Source organism: Cuculus canorus, chromosome 15 (genome assembly GCF_017976375.1).
Source record: "Cuculus canorus isolate bCucCan1 chromosome 15, bCucCan1.pri, whole genome shotgun sequence".
In the NCBI taxonomy this organism is placed as follows: Eukaryota; Metazoa; Chordata; class Aves; order Cuculiformes; family Cuculidae; genus Cuculus; species Cuculus canorus.
In genome coordinates, this window is record NC_071415.1 from 4701570 (window position 1) to 4716315 (window position 14746).

The window sequence follows — 14746 nt, forward strand, 5'->3', positions numbered from 1 at the left end:
GGCTTTAGCTGTAGTTCAGCACAACTCTTAAAGATGGCACTGGCTGGTGGCATCTGGATTCCTGACTGCGCAGACTGTTTTGGTTTGGTGTTTTTTGATCTCAGGACTGGGATGGGATCCTCTGGGAAACAAGCATCAGGGTTGAAGGAGCAGAAGAGAATTGGCAGCCATTTAAAGACATTTTTCTTACAGCACAGGAGCACTTGATAGCCATGCGTAAGAAATCAGGCAGGAAAGGCAGGAAACTGGTATGGCTGAGTTAGGATTTCCTGGTTAAAGTGTGAGAAGGAAACACCCAGACAGTGGAATCAGGGACATGTTTCCTGGAAAGAATATAGTGATGTTGTCAGCACGTACAGGGATGGGATTGGGGCAGCTCAGGCGCGGTTAGAGTTTGGAATTATGGAAGGTGTTTGAAGAACAGTAAAACACTGGTCAGAAAAGGAAGATGAAAGAAAATGATCCCACACTGATAAAAAGACAGGGAATCTAGTGACAGCTGGTATACAAAAGGCTGAGGTGCTTTACAATTTTTTTGCCTCGCCTTTCCCTGGCAATCGCTCTTCCCATGTCTCTCAAGTCCCTGAACCCTGAGGTAGTAGGGATTGGGTGGACCGAGTCCTTCTGATAGTAGGAGAAGATCAGGTTCAACATTACCTGAGGAACCTGAACGTACACAAGTCCATGGGACCCAAAGAAATGCATCCCACAGTTCTGGAGGAATTGGCAGGTGTAGTTGCTAAGCCACTCTCCATCATATTTAAAATCTTAGGGCAGTCAGCTGAAGACCTTGGTGACTGGAGAAAAGGGAATATCACACCATTGTTTAAAGGGTAATAAAGTGATTCATTTGGAGATGCTTGACTTTGAGGAGAATTTGAGGAAATATTTTCCATATGAAATAATCAATGCATCCTACAGGGAAGTTTTGATTGATTTTTTTCCTTATGTTTTTCAATTCAATAAGTGGCCTATAAGATGGTGTTTCTCAAGAACTTGAACGAATTTGTGCAGATAAAATGGTATATATGTTTCCACTGAAGACTGCCTGTTACTATTTCACGTACAAATGCCTCAGTCTACCTCTTAGTGACTGTATAAACAGCCTTTAAAACAGTGACTGAAAAAGTCCAGTAAATGTTTAAATGTGAATCTATGTCTTGACCATCCATTTTCCACTGATCAGTCTCCTGCAGGTGATCAGAACCGTGTGATTTTTATTCACAGGACGAGTTTTTAACATGTTCTTAGGCCTGACCCTGCATAACATGTCTTGTGTTTGGCCCTTGGTGGGGCTGTATACTAAGATAGAAAAGAACAGCAGGCTGGAAAGAAACCGTACAGCATCATTGAGTGTAGAGGTACCTTAAGAACTCCAGAAGTAACAAATACTTTATTAGTGTTGGAATATTTGTGCTGTATACATTCTGAAAGCTTTTTAGTACTCATTGTAAATAGGTGAGTGTGTATGTGCGAACTGCATTGTTATATTTGCTGATTTTCAAGTGTGTTTGTATCAGGCTCTGTGCAGAGCCCTTTCTAGCTGAACTCTAACAATAGCTGAAAGTGTAGTGTCTAAGGAATAACTCAAAAAATGTCATTTTCTGTGTATTTTATTGCTGTAAAACATAAATGTCTTTCTTGTCTTCACTGTAGTCTGGGTAGATATTTACACATAGATCTATTATAATCCCTGTCTACTTATAAATCATCATAAAAACATAACAACTTTAGGAAAATAGAATCAATACAAATTGCATACAGCTCGTGGGATAGATTTTGTAAACTGTTCCTTTGTTGTAGTAAAATAAACATCTATGAATATTAACCCAGTTATTTTGCAATTGAATTGTAATCTTTCATATGTAGAACTGTGACTATTTTCTCCTCACTCTGTAATTTCAATTCTCTTTTTTGCTGATGCTATTTATGATTGTAAGTAGAGATTAAGAAAAAAACAGAGACACAGAAATTACTGAAGTGGTGCGTTGAGGAGGCTGCAGGTACATAAGTAAAAGATGCTTATGCAAACATAGAACTTTGCGGAATATTCTCCTTGATCAGTTCTTCCCACAGTGGGAATGATGAAACTACGGGGCTATAACAAATAGAAATGAGATTGTGACCCTGATGCTTCTTTAATTTGGTTATGTTCTTTCTGCCATTTGGGGCTTCGTGAAAGAATCAGAAGTGATGTAACAACAGAAATAATTCAGGAACTTTTACTGTAAAGTGCTTAAATCTTGTAATAATTTGTCAGGTGGGATTTCCTGGTTTTCTTTACTGATTTTACAGTCTGCTGGTTGTCTTCTCCTATATATGCAAATCTACCTGTCGGAAGGGAAGGGGACAGTGGTGGTCTGTCATTGTGGTAGTTGCTTACAAGCAGTATTTTAGAAATTGAAAAAAAGGGTGGAATAATAGTGGTTGCAATAACAGAAGAGAATAAAAGTTTTTTTCCATTTGTTGGAAGACAAATTTTGAAAGTGCAATCTTTAGAAAGCTGATATTGCTGATGTATTTATAAATTAATTCCGTAGTACAGGTGGAATAAATATTAATGTTAAGGTGAATAAATGTTAAACTTGTTCTAACTTTTTGTGCCATTTTGTTTACAGCATAACTTCATTCCTCCTAAATCTGTATTCATGCAATTTGGCTGAGATTTCTGAAGGCCGTTAATTTACTTGCAAAGTTTCTGCGTTTTGAAATTATCCAGTGAATGAAGTTGCACATTAATCATAAGATGAAGGGCCACCACTCCGAGTGACTGTAAGGCTATGTGTCTTAGTCAAGAGTTTAGCACCAGTCGAAGTTGCTGGAGTAAAATAATTTCAGAAGACAAAACACAAAGGGCTCTAACCTTATTAAAACATGTCAGTAAGTAAGAGTTGTTTGTTACTGGTTTAATTTCCAGACATTCTGAGGTATTTAGTTAAACACTTAGGGGGACTAATTGTAAGTGATATATATCCATTGTTACTTTGGTTAATAAAAATGGTAATACCTGTGCAAAACTGAGCTGCTTTCAATGTCATAATGTAATTACATTGTGGAGAACAGCATAATAAAGCAAGAAGAAAACCCTAGGTGTATGTAATTCCAGTTTAAACTTCTTTTGGAATGAAAAATACCGTCTGGGACTGTTCTAAAACTGTGGAAGAAAACTAACTCTATCTTACTGTACTATTTACATGCATCAATTAAATCAGAGTGTAAAATTGTACCAGGCTTTCCGTGTCGATGAGTTGATAGAAAGTATTGCAGTTATCTTTTAATAAGTGCTTTTCCTAACAGAAGAAACTTGGACTGAAAGTCATTCTAATGCTTTCTAATAATAAGCTTTACTGTGGTTACTCTGGTACCTTAGACCAGAGATTTCTGCCCAAGAAAGAGAACTGGAAGTTTCTGTCTTGAATGTTTTCCTGTGTTTTCACAGGGGTAGAGCAGCTGTTAATTTTGCAGCTGATGTGTTATTTGCAGTGAAGCTCAGCCTTTGGTCTGGAGAAAAAGAGGAATAGATATCCAAAAAGAAAAAGTTACCAACAGTACAAAAGCAACTTCAATCTTAAATTACAGGGAAGTAGCCAATTAGTATTTCTTGTAAAAGAAAGAATTTATTTAGTAAATGTGTTTAGAAATTGGTGATTGATTTTGAGAATTTGGGAGAAGCAAAGGGAGTTCTTTATAACAAAATAAACTTGACCAATCACAGAATCACAAGGTTGGAAAGGACCCACTGGATCACTGAGTCCAACCATTCCTAACACTCTCTAAACCATGTCCCTCAGCACTTCATCCACCCGTTCCTTAAACACCTCCAGGGAAGGTGACTCGACCACCTCCCTGGGCAGCTGTTCCAGTGCCCGATGACTCTTACTGTGAAGAATTTTTTTCTGATATCCAACCTGAACCTCCCCTGACGGAGCTTCAGGCCATTCCCTCTTGTCCTGTCCTCTGTCACTTGGGAGAAGAGCCCAGCTCCCTCCTCTCCACAACCTCCTTTCAGGCATTTGTAGAGAGCAATAAGGTCTCCCCTCAGCCTCCTCTTCTCCAGGCTAAACAACCCCAGCTCTCTCAGCCGCTCCTCGTCAGACTTGTTCTCCAGCCCCTCACCAGCTTTGTTGCTCTTCTCTGGACACTCTCCAGAGCCTCAACATCCTTCTTGTGGTGAGGGGTCTAGAACTGAACACAGTATTCAAGGTGCTGTTTGATTTAGGGGAGGTGAGGGGGTTAGACTCGGGGATCTGCAGAGGTCTAAATTGTTCTCTAGTTCTAAGTTGCCAGGTTGGATGGGCCTTGGGCAGCCTCATCTAGTGGGGTGTCCCTGCCCATGGCAGGGGGTTGGAACTGGATGATCTTTAAGGTCCCTTCCACCCCGAACTATTCTATGATTTTACATAGAGCGTTTTGAGCAGTGTACATACTTTAGATTTCATGTGAATTTTTTAAGTATCTTTAACATTGAACCGACTGCTCTCCTAATACAAATTCCAGTCGTCCAAAGCTGTCGTCCAATCCTACTTCAAAAAACGATTGCCATAAATATGTTTGAGCCTATGCGCTTGTCTGCCTAACACAACAGGATATGATGCAAGAAATGCCTGATTGGCAGGAACAGAGTTATTTCTGGAGAAGAGGGGCTTCAGGGCAGTGCTGTGCCTGAGATGATAAGGAGAGGTAGGGCTAACTACCCTTTCTAATCAACCTCACCATACCCCAATGGTGAATGTGCATCTGGTGTTCAGAAAAATGGAAATGTGCCTCATACGTTCTCACCTTATCAGTTTATGAACCTGCCCCACAAGTTCAGAGTGCAGTGTGACCGTACCTTAATCTTTTCCTTAAGGGAATACTCCGTATATTTCCAGTACAATATACGTATGGAATTTAGATGATTAGGTTTTACAGAAGTTGGCGTGGCTATTCAGCATCTTTGGTGTAAATTAATTGCTCCTAGGTAGCTATATAAAAATGGGAATGAAATGAGTATATAACCTGATGTCTTTACAAGTTAGTGGTCTCCTATTTGCATGAAATTATATTTTTCATGTGTATGTTCTACTAAACTCACCACTGCGTGTCTGCTGAGTACAATGGAGTTACTACTGGCATAAATTTAGGCAGCAGATGGGAAAAAAAAAAAAAAAAAGATGTCAGAGATATAATTGAGAAAGCCCTGGGTTTGGACTGATATAATAGAAGCTGATTTTGGACTTAAAGAAGTTTTATTGGTTTTGCATGAAGTGGAAAACATGCCACAGCTCAGGGAATTGATGTTTTAAACTCTATTTTCAACCCGAGAGATGAGAAATATAGAATGCTATGGTCATATAGAAGCACTTCAATTGAATGTTGTGGGGTTTATTCTGCACTGTATGAGCTATGTTTATCATTACTGTTATCTGCTTTTTCTGCTTCTGAGGTTTTCTTTCTGATGCTGTTTTCCTTGTGTAGCTCTAATGGATAACAGCAAACTGCAACACCGTTATATGAATGTTTGCAATCGATGCACTTTTTTTTCTGTAAATATGAGGGAATATTAGAACATAGGCTTCTGAATTGTAAAAGTGTGCTTTTAACACCTGGGTTTTAATACTCTCTGATGAATTTGTGACTGTTCAGAGTAGTCCGTGGAACTTTTGCTCTTGTGTGGGTATTACAATTTGAACATTGCATTCTGTTGAAACAGCACTGAACACGGATCTCAACTTTCCGTTGGTGGTGGTTTGCCATGAGTTTGCGTGCATCTGCCAATCCGTACTCTGCAGTCTCCTGAAGGGAGAAGACCACCTCTTTTCTGTACATGGGATGTAATTTGTGCTAGAAGTTTTCCGTGCAGAAAAGCAAGCCTAAACTGTTAATTTTGTGAACAATTGTGACAATACAAGTTATGAGTTGATTTTTGGTGTGATTGTTTCAGGTCTTTCACAAAAAGCAGCAGTCTAAGCTCTAAGAGAGTAAAGGGAAAACAAATGTAGTGGACGTTCTGTTTTCTAATACTGAAAACATTCAACAGTTTTCTTTTGAATGAGAAAGAGTGTCTCAAGAATATTCAGAACTCTGTCAGGTGTGGTAACCGCGTATTTCTTCATGTCTTTTACACTACCAGAATATTTACATACTTCCACCACATTATACATAGATTTCCCTGCTACCACCCACACAGAGTAAATAATGCAAAGACAGAGACTGTACCGCACAGCTTACAAGTTATTTTGCTCAGGATCATTTTTATTTTAATGACAATGTCTCTTGGAAATTTACTGTGCTACGAGAATGGCTTTATGTGAAATCTTCTGAATTTGGAATATTAATGTAAGATAAATTTCTTTTAAATTGAATTTCTCGAATGCAATTGATTGTGTTTGCCTGGGATGAGTAAGGAATTATCCACACTGTTATCTAAAACTTAGATATGCCGCTTCTGAGCAAGTCAGAGAATAATTTAGAAGTATTTCTGATAAAATGCAGTGTATTTCACATTGCCTTCACTTGAGGAACAGAAAAGCAGTGTTTTGGTGAAGTATATCATTAAACCATCTCTTATAGTTAAGGTAAAGGTTGAATTTTCAATTTATTAAAAGCAGAAGTATAAAAAACTTTTTGCCTTTATCTCTGAGACCATTTTCTGCTTGAAATCTTTGCGCATCTCTTAAGGAGTTTTTTATTTGTTGCAGGTTGTTGTTTTTTTCTTTAGACAGGATTGATGTAAGTTTGCTGTATTCCTTAGGACGTTCATCCCATGTGTGTTATTGATCAGCGTTTTCTAACGGTTATGAAAAGCAAAAGGACTGCAAGACATAAAAATGGATAGGTGGTTTGATTTTATTCTGGTATTCAACTTGCTTGGCTATAAAAGCTTTTCTCCATTTGTCAACGGGGAAATCATTCTTTCGAATGCTGCAGTGGCAGACCTTAGTAACAGGTAAAATCCATCCAGGAGGGGCAAGAACAACGGAAGCTCTCTTAATTAGCTTTCTAATTTACAGTGAAAATACGTTGTTTATTAGTCATGAGTAAATTGTAACCTAACATGGTGTTATTAACCTGAAAAAACAGTAATTTTATTTTGATTGCAAAGGAGTCTACTGCTTTCTGAATGCCAAGTTCAACTGAGTATCTTGCTTATGAAGCAGAAATTTGCTTCATCTAATGAGTGTAGAAGGAAACTCAAATGAATACAATAAACAGTTTTCTTCTGCAAAAAAGCATCACAGTTGAATTTGATTTGAAAAGAGCAATAGTGGGCATATGTCATGTGCCATTATAGGAGAGAACTGGCGATGGTATTATTCATTATGTGGTTTCAGAGTGCCCTAAATTGGAGTATAAGATTATTGGAAGTGGATGATTTCCCCAGATTGCTGCTTAATAGTGACTAAAGGGCCCACATTACTCATATTTGCAATGAAAATAGTGCCAAAAAACAGCAGTAGTTGACTGGAATGAAGTGTGCAGCCCTCAGGGTTTTAGTTTGAGATGCAGCTTAATTGTGTGTCTCTTGCTTAATACAAATGTCCCTGAGCCTCTGAGGCGAGTGTGCTTTCAGCACGTGCAAATTGATCCAGCGGTTTCCTAAGGTATTTACTGTTTTTTTTTTTCTTCACTGCTTTCTAAACAAATTATTATAACGACTTAGCAGACTCAAGTAGATTTCCCTGTTTCTCACTGATTGTCATTACCAAACACTACGTTCTTTAAGCTTTCTGACAGCTTCTGTTTATTTCCTTTATCTACTTTACTTCTGTAATGAAGTCGTTGGAAGAGAGTTAGGGTCTGAATGGTCATGAATGGAACCTTCCTTCCAGAAGTTCCAGGAACTTACTTCCTTCCAGAGCTTCTAGAAAAATGGACACGTAGGAATGACCCAACTGGGACAAGTGTACTTTTGCTGTAATAGAACCGATGTGTTGTTGCTCTTGTAAATATAATATAAGTGTTGGGAATTACTTTTAAACAAAAGCAATTACTATTTTTCAAGCATAGAATTATAGAATAGTTTGGGTTGGAAGGGACCTTAAAGATGCAGTTCCACTCCCTGCCATGGGCAGGGACACCTCCCACTGGACCAATCAACCTGGCCTCGAACACCTCCAGGGATGGGGCAGCCACCACTGCTCTGGGCAACCTGTGCCAGGGCCTCTCCGCTCTCACGGGGAAGAAATTCTTCCTTATGTCCAGCCTAAACCTGCCCATCTCCAGTTTATACCCATTGCCCCTCATCCTATCCCCACAAGCCTTTATGAACAGCCCTTCTCCAGCTTTCCTGTAGCCCCTTCAGGTATTGGAAGGTCGCTCTAAGGTCTCCTGGGAGCCTTCTCCTCTCCAGGCTGAACAACCCCCACCCCCTCAGACTGTCCTCGGATGGGAGGTGATTTACTTGGGAAGCAGATTTACTAGAGTACTTTCACTTAAACTGTGAAATTTCTTGTACTTTGAGGAGCACAGGCTGACCCTACCTTGGATATTTTTTTGCTAAGTTGGTTGTACGGTATGCGTGGGGTATTCATGTAGAACAACTAAATTAGGAATAACCTGAAATTTAAACAAAATGCACAAAAAATCATCTTGTATTTCTTTCATGGTATTTTGAATTCGTCTCTGCCATATGAGATGAAGCAAAAATATTGTGTTATTGTGAAAGAAAATCATTTTGGTGTGTGAGAGTCCTGGAGAGAAGTGCAGGAGAATGAGTTTTAATTCAATGCTATGTTGAATTCCTGATACGCTAAGCTCAGACAAGACTTCTAACCGCTGTGCTTCTATTCCCTGCTCAGAAAATAGAAACAAAAGTACCTTCTTTTTGCCTATTGAACATTTAAGATGTAAATAGCGATGACTAACTTTTACGTAAAAATGCCTTGGGAAAAGACGTCAAGAAGTTCTTCTGTCCACCTACTTTAAAAGTCCAGGTATGGAACTAAAGAATTGAAATATTGTGTTACAAATAGGGAGATGAGCAGTGGAAGAAATTATTTCTATATTGTGTCCTGTCTTGGAAAGATCACTGTTTCTGCCTTGCCTGCAATACCTCATAAATCTGAATGACATATAAAACCCCAGATTCCAAAAATGATGTTTACAACCTTTGAATTCAGAGGGAATACTGAAGGTTTTTTGAATCAAAATGGTTGACTCAGAAAAAAAAAGTAGGATTAATTGGTATAATCTATAAATAGTAGCTAATTATAAAGAAGATCTTAAATATATATTGAAAATAAACTGAACTGTCATTATCACCAATCCCTGAGTACTTCATCTCTTAATGTTGATCTGCTGACTGTGTTCTTCAAAGAGAAAATTACTGATGATGATTTTTATTTGTTATTTAGTGCCTTTAGTCTAGAAGATTAAATACCTGTCTTATGCTGCATAGCAAAATTTCCAAAGAACATTTATAACTTTTGTAGATCAATATATTTTTAATATTTGTTAGAGAAATCGGTGCCTGACTTTAACCAAGTATACAAATGAAGTTATTTATTACACTGTATTAATTGCAAATTTCTGCCTTTCAGAAATTACTTTTGCAGTTCATAATTCTGCTGTACAATAACATATTAACTGTGCAAGAAGCATGATACTGAGGAATCGCTGAGGTGTTGTGCAAGTAATACAAACAATATCAGTAAAGATATCTGTCTTTTATAGCAGTGATTTGATATGATTGTGTGTAATATGTAGGAGAAATTCAAGATGAAGAATGAAATTCATCTAGTTCATGCTAAGGTGAGAACTCAAAATTGGAAACAAAATTTTCCTAGAAGGAGAAAGCCTGTATGAAAAGTACAAATGGCATTGTGGAAAACAAAAGGGAATTCTTTTTGTAATAGTTGGGGCAAACATACATGACTGATCATATAAGATTTTTTTGTGATCATTTTTTCTGTCTCATAAATTTTTGAGAGATGGAAGCCACATTCCGCTGTTCATTTTAGAACTGTACTGAAATAATTATATTCTTTCCATTTTCATGTAGCATTTTTTTCAGGGTGATATTTTTTGATCTTGAAAGCTTGCTGAAAGCCATTACCTGCCACAGAGGACATCTTCAGGAGGTGACGACTGCTGTTGTGTTCTGACCGTGCCGGTTAGCATAGCTGGTCGTGACAGACTTACTGGCCTCAAAACTCTCCTGATCTGACTCCCTCCCTTCAGTCCTTTCTTTCATTGGCTCTGCGGAATGTCGTGTTGCTCTCAACATCCTCACATACTTGCAGCTTGCATTGAGACAACATCTTTTGAAGTAGAAACGAAGAACACGTATCTCCAGCTCTCTTGAGATGGAGTGTATTTCTCCATTGCGCATTGCTTCAGTAAGGGCAAGGGTGGCTTGTCGCTTTTTATTCTCTCTGGAGCATCAAAGAATAGGCCCAGCTAGAAACAGGTGAGCGTGAAAATACCTCAGGTGTCTAGCTGCTACTCTTGTTCATATGCCAGTGTTAATAGCAGTTGACCAAATACAGGACAGAAATGTATTTTTTTTTCTCGGATCATCTGGGACCTTTATTTTTCCATTGGGCTTTGTCTACGACAAAGAAAATAGTTTGTCCTCTGGTATCAGCTGGACATATATCACCTAATCAACTCCCTGCCATTTTGGCAATGGTGTTTGTTATTCACCCTGCTCTGGTCTCTGCTTTCGTGCACCTCTTTTCCTGCCCTCTCTAAAGTGTACTGGGGCTGATGATGGCCTCTGGATTGAATGTCAAAACGGAATATTTGGTCCCTTCTGTCTTTGATTTCTGTGAAAGCTCTGAAGTAAAGGTGTTCTAAATCTGACTGACTCCGCTATTTACTGTCACAAACATTACTTTGTGCCTTGCACCTTAGTATTCCCATCTGGAAAACCTGGATATTATTTAGCAGCTTCAGACATCATACATATTAAATATTTGGGTGAAAAAAGGAACTTTAATTAAAATACTCATCTTAAGAAAACAAACAATTTAGACTTGATCTTCTACATATTCAAACAAGACCAGAACTCAGGTGAGATATTAATTACTATTCAAGTGTTACACATTTTTTGTTGAGTGATTAGACACCGTTAATCAGTACAGTTGTGCAGTTAACTGTCTCATCTGTTTAATGTTCCTCTTTTCATGGCCAAGAGATGTGGTGCTTTAGCCGTTACAGTTTTTGTCAGCTTCATGCTGTTAACGTTCATGTCTATTAAATACCGTGTCCCAAACTACAAAGTATGCAGGGGAATATTAATTGAAATTACTGTATTTATTTCACTCTGAGGAAAAGTATTGGCGTAGTATAATAGTATGTCTCAGGGCTAGAGATCTTGGAATTCACATTCACAATAACAGCAATCTACTTTGTGCTGAAGATAATAGGAGACAGTCCTTTGCTTGGAGCAGTATCTTTCATGTCTGTTCTGTTGTATGAAGGCAGTGCCGAAGGCGGTTAAGATAACGCGTGTTAATAGGGAGAAAACTTTTATAATATTCATGGAGTAAATATTCGCCACGTCCATGTTAATCTGGAAACAGAGCACTGTGAGGGGTGGATATGAAACTAAAGGGGAGAAGTATCTGCTTCTCTGCTCAGGGAATCTTGGAAATAGAAGTGACTGGACTGCATCAGCTGGACGAGCCGGCAGTGCAGTGTGTGCGTGAAGCTGTGTGAAACCAAGTTCTTCTCCTTTTACTTCTTCACACACGGCCTGCACCTCTGAGAATGGCTGTAAAACCTCAATTATGTATGTCTATGGAAAGAATCCGTACTTTCCCTGTATTTTCCAGAAAAATATAGCTCACCTGTATTTCAGGTTCGCAGTAGGAGGTTTCTGCTTGGTGTTTGAATAACTTCTGCATGCACAACATTCTCCATGCTTGTTCATTCTGTTGGCTGAAAAAGAAACATTTTCAAAGAACCAGAAACTTAAATTCTTTCCCTAACGGATACTGCATCCCTCTCATTGTTATCTATGTTCATCAGCCTATGGCTTTAAAGAGGTAAGAGCTTGCTTTGTCACCAAGGGAGACTCGCCTCTGAAGAGCTTTATTTTCATGTCACAGAGCTGTGCCACTGTAGGCTTAATGTAATTGTAAGCGAAATACTTCATCTTTTAATTATATCGCCATTAACAGCTGCTTCTGATAATAAAAAGAGTCTTACTCCTCCTGAAGGGTACCGTCCAGGCTGATAGGCTGTTGCTGTCAGTCAGACTGTCACCATAGTCCATAACGGGTGCTTTTTATGGCGTGGAAGCTGAGCGCAAAGCAGCCGTTTTCCTCAAGCACATAGATTTTGGAGTGAAGAATGACATTGTGTCCTGATGACGCTTAGTAAAGCTCTAATAATGATCTTATTATTTGTCAAACAGCTCAAATCTATTTGGCTTTAATTTCTGTGATATTATGTGATCAAAAGTACCACCTGAAGTGGTATTGTTCACACGTCAGCGTGTATGTGGTGCAGAGTTAAGCCCACAGACGGTAACAAAATGTTTGTTATATATTTTGGGAATATGTTTTAGGAATATGTAATACTTGTTTACATGTTCTAATGCAGTTGCACATAAAATATGTGGGTTTTCTTTAAGGAATCTCTTGGATAATTGTTGAATGAGGCTTTGTCTAGAAAATTACAATCTTGAATATGTCTCTATTCTCCAAGAAAATCATTTTGTGTATTTGAAAGAGAAAGACTTTCTACTGTGCAATATTATAGCTTCTCTATATTATTTAATTCAGGGGGCTGATAAAGATTGTATAAATATAAGGAAATATTCAAGCATATCTAAAAATGCTTTTTTGGAGAATACAGTTCTCCAAAGCAACCCTGTACAGTTTTCAGGGTGAAACCCGCCTTTTTCATTCAAGAAATTCTGCTGAAGTCAGTTCATGTCTAGTGTTCTATTTAACATTCTATTCTGTGTTAAAGCTACATGAACACCTGCAGAATTGGAGCCAGCGATAGCAAAATGAAATACCAGTAAGCTTTGAACAATACGTATGGAGCACAATCAGAAATCCAAATCTGCTAAACCGAGCACAAAGTAGATGTGTTCAGCTGTCACGTTCATAGTGCTTCTTTTTTGCATAAATAATTAATAATAGCAGCTTGTTGGGTGGGAGTACCAATATTTTAAAATCAAATCTGGTTTTGGTATGAGTTCACTTGTGTGAAGTATGAGGATAAGCACATCTTTAGAGGTTTTCTTTACTTTTCAGTTAGGGGATATTAATCTAAATTGATTTTGAATTCATTTGACATTTTGAATTTCCAGCTTTTTCTATGGGTTATTAATGTGACTTTCGTGATTTCCTCTTTTGCAGTATCAAGAGTTGGTGTCAGTAAGATATCCTATAAGATGTAGTGAGAAATTCTGGTGGAAAAACATGAAAAATTTAAAAGCCATATATTGTTTCATTGCCTACATTTTTAATGCGAAAAGGCGAAGCCCACAATGTCTGTGTTTCTAACTCTGCTTTTGCCTGACTGCTCCTTCAGTATCAAAACCTTGAAACCTTGTAATAGTTTTATCCTACTTTCTACTCAGTTCACTATAAGACTAAAAATATTTTAATAAGACCTACTTCACAAACTATACTGAGACCATCAGCGGTGCCTGTACATGAAATGAAAAAGTAAATGAAGCAAAAAAAGATGCTCTAGTTTCAGACAGGTGTTATTGGGATTGACAATGTTAACTTCTTTAGTAAGGAGGAAGTCCTCTTTTCAGTGTTTGAATTTCTGGAGGAATTCTGTAGTCAGTGGCATGCAGAAGGTTGCATGACAATATCATAAATAGCCTGTCTTACCCTTTAAGGTTTTTATTATGAGCTATTTTGGCTAGCACATAGGTTGCATGCAAAGTGTATTGTTTTCCTTCCTCTGCCTTTTCAGATGCCACTTAGAGCAATGTTATCAATGTGGCATTCACAAACCTGTACCCCATTGTGTAGTACTAATTTGTTCAACTTATTTTAAGGCATCTCAGAGGCAACAATAAGAGTTCTTTCAAAAAGAATCCAAGTTTTTCGGCTCTGAATAGATCTGGTTAAAAGACATTTGAATATCCAGATCTAGTGAGAACTGGGCATGTGGCTATACTGTAGAAAATAGAACAAAACCAGCAGTAAGTACAGCTCTGAAATATTTTGTACAAATCTAGTGAGCCTCATTTTGTAATTCACTAATTTGAAACTCATATTCTACTTGATGTTGTTCCTTCAGCATCCGCTACTTACATTAACAGTGCTGAAATTGTGACGTGATAGACCTGTCTTTCACCCAGTCTTTGATTTCTCAGAAGCTATTAAAAATTAGACGTTTATTATTTATCAAAACATTATTGTGTATTTTCTCTGATCAGTGAGCAAAACTGTATGGCAGTAAAGAAATTTAGAAAGCGGCAACTGAGGTTTTCATTGAGTCATCATTTCCCAACACTTACTATTTGCATAAATCTTTGTTTAAAGCCAAGCAAACTTCTAAAATTTATTTTTAACTTTATTCCTGTCCTCGACATAAATATTAAATGGCCTGTTTCAGTTGCTGAGCAGTTTAAGCGAGGCTGCTGGGTATAACCCATGGACTGAGGCACAGTAGCCTAAAAATAGGGACTATCATGGGACTGAATGTGAATTTGCTGATTCTCGTTTGCAGTATCTTAACTGACAAATTGTTTTCTATTCATTTTAATGGGAGTAGTGATGGATCATATTATAGCGTAAGGAGACATCATGAATAGGTCTGTAGGTCTAAGAGAGCTGGCATATTT

The 14746-nt window shown here is 38.0% G+C and overlaps 1 protein-coding gene across 30 annotated transcripts in view; it reads left to right on the plus strand.

Moving 5' to 3' along the window:
* Window positions 1-14746, plus strand: part of RBFOX1 (RNA binding fox-1 homolog 1) — a 1213941-nt gene that overhangs the window by 730343 nt on the left and 468852 nt on the right. The gene's annotated exons all lie outside the window — the stretch shown is intronic.